The sequence below is a fragment of the Morone saxatilis genome, unplaced genomic scaffold, assembly GCF_004916995.1.
Source record: "Morone saxatilis isolate NCDOM2014 unplaced genomic scaffold, NCSU_SB_2.0 Contig7, whole genome shotgun sequence".
Lineage (NCBI taxonomy): Eukaryota > Metazoa > Chordata > Actinopteri > Moronidae > Morone > Morone saxatilis.
The window spans coordinates 10,949,723-10,952,497 of record NW_023340246.1 but is presented as its reverse complement, the minus strand read 5'-3'; positions in this window follow the sequence as shown (position 1 = coordinate 10,952,497).

The window sequence follows — 2,775 nt, the reverse complement described above, 5'->3', positions numbered from 1 at the left end:
TTTCTACAGTTGTAACATGTGCTCTGGTTTCTGGTCGACTTCCTCTAGGTGTGAAGGGAAGCCTTCTGTGCCCCGTGATTCAAGTGTGTGACATACGAAAAGCAATCATATGATAAGACAGATGCTTATGGTTTCAGAAAGCTCTTTTTGCCCAGATACAGTCTGACTGTGTGTGTGTGTGTGGCGGTGTGGGTGGGGGGTGGGAACTTGTTTACAGCTCACACACGCTGCTTTGAGTCCTCTCGACAGGGGAAGAAAGACAGCGTACCAGAACTTGGCAGAGTGAAAGTGCAGCACACTAGCGGTGAGTTTTAAGGGATAAAAATACTGCCGGTGAGCAGCCTCAAGCTCAGCGGTGAGACTAGAGGTACAACAGCCTTTGGGCTTTGAAGCATCACTATCTGTGGCAATCAGCCCAGTGTGCTGAAGTAGGTTAAACCAAATCTCCATAATATGCAAATGCCCGGTTAGTCTTTGGATTCAACTTTCTGGAAAGTAAAGTTGCCTTTTTATACCATATAGAAGTGTTTGTGTTGAAGGTATGTGTTATGTATTATATGTTTTTGCACTCATGCCTTGTTTCTGAATCCTCTTTGAATGAAACTACCCCAGAGCATGCACATTTTTCCCAGCTAGCATAATACTTTGGAGCAGATAAGCCTTAACCGCTGACTATAATACATAATATAATACATTTCTGGAAATAAATAGGGTCTGTGTGAAGTCAGGGAAACATTAAATGAGCAGATCCTTTGGGTGAGGAGCTCAGCGAGGGACTCAGTGCCAACCAGCCCTGCAGCCTGGCAGCTCTCTGCTTGATTGGTCTCAGTGGGCAACTGGGATGGAGGGCAGAAATCCCATCTACATACACATGCATGCCCAGAGACATGCAGGCCATACACATGCTGCCACATGAACACGCATAAAGCCATGTAAACAAACGCTTTACCAACAAGTTGACTTCCTTAAAAAATGTCAGTTAAACAGCGCACTGCCATATACAAACGCACGCACACACACATATTCAAAACACATTACACCCACATCCAAAAACACATGACACCCACACACATTTAGAGCCTCACACAACACAGCTATGAGCACAGCGCGGGGGGCTGGGTTCACATTGCCTGCGTGCTCTGTGCCTATTCAAAAGCTAATTCTTCTGCGCTGTGATTCAAAGAGCCTGGCCAGCCACCTGCACTGAGGCGGGAGGGAGGGAGGGAGGACAGGAGGGGAAAGAAAGGGAGGAGGGGAGGTAGCAGTGGAAGAATGACATCACCTTCCCTGAAATGTCACCAGTATCTCAAGCCTCGGCTTAGCTGTCTACAAAGGTGACATCATCCTCTCTTTGCCCCTCCTCCCTCTGTTCTCATGTGCGGCGAGGGAGGATGTTTGTTTGTGTGCATGTGCATGCAGGCGTGTGTGAGCCGGAAAACGTTTTCAAGGGAAGCATGAGTGGATGTTTGTCTGCGCTCCCTCTTTCATGCCTTTAAACTGATAAGAAGTGGAGCCTACCTTCATATTATATTATATATATATGCTCTCTGCCTCATTTAGTGTGTACAATTACAATCTGTGTATAATGAAAAAGAAAATGTGATTCAGTTTTAAGGGACATGTTGCTTTGCATGTTGATTTGCACATATTATAATCTAAAGTATCTAAGTATCTAAGTATCTATATATGTAAATGTGATAAATGAAGTCACACTATGAGGTAATTAAACCAAGTTAGGAAAATATATTTTCTCTCTTAACTCTTTATTCTTTTGTTTTTTGTTTGTTTTCTCAAGCATGTATCTATTAAAAGCTCCTTGAAAATGTCTTCTAAAGAAAAGCTAATACTGCAGCCTTGATATTTAACATAGTCTGTCATTGGATCAGACCCAATATCACTATATCATTGTTATGTAGCATAATATTTCAGTTTGTACTGCATGCTAGTATTTCTGCAGCTCTCAGTATGAAAGATAAATGTTTACTCTAACTTTAATTGAAAACCTCCTGATGTTGAATCTATCGGTCTCAGATTGGTTCACTTAAAATTATGTAATACAGAAATAATAACTACAGAACAAATAAATTAAAAAACCCATCATATATCACAAATTTTCACAGCTACAGTGTGTTGGAAGGAGTGAATAACAGTGTGCCATAGCTTTCACCTGTAGTCCCAATAAAACAGCAGATGGATATTACAGATTATGCACAGACAAATTGCAGAAAAAGGAAAACACTGCACTGTGTAATGCTGTGTCTTAACAAACTTAAACATCAAATCACTATATACACACAAGTCAGTCTATAAAAACGCTAGATCATTCATAAGCACATCTGAGGTAGATTTCCACCATAATTTAAATTAAATTACAGATACAGTGTCACTGTTACTCTGGATAATCCACAGACCTCGCTGTCAAACGTTTTCACAGGTATCTTTCTTTGGTAAAAAGAAGCCCCTCGTAAAACTGTTGATTTCAACATTAATTTGGGTGAACTGACCCTTCAATGTCACTTTTGAGCCACACAGTTCTTTTTCAGGCACTGGCTTTGAGACATTGCGTCCCTGCTCCGACCAGGGACTTTTGATGCACGTCATTCCTCATTTCTCTCTTCCCTCCTTTCTTGTCATCTCTCTATTGCTGGCAATCAAATAAAGGCATCATATACCCCTCAAAGTGTTATTTTAATTTCCAAAAATATATATAAGGCCACAACTGCCTTATAATAATGTGTCATAAACCATATTACAATTTAGGGCAGTGCACAGATG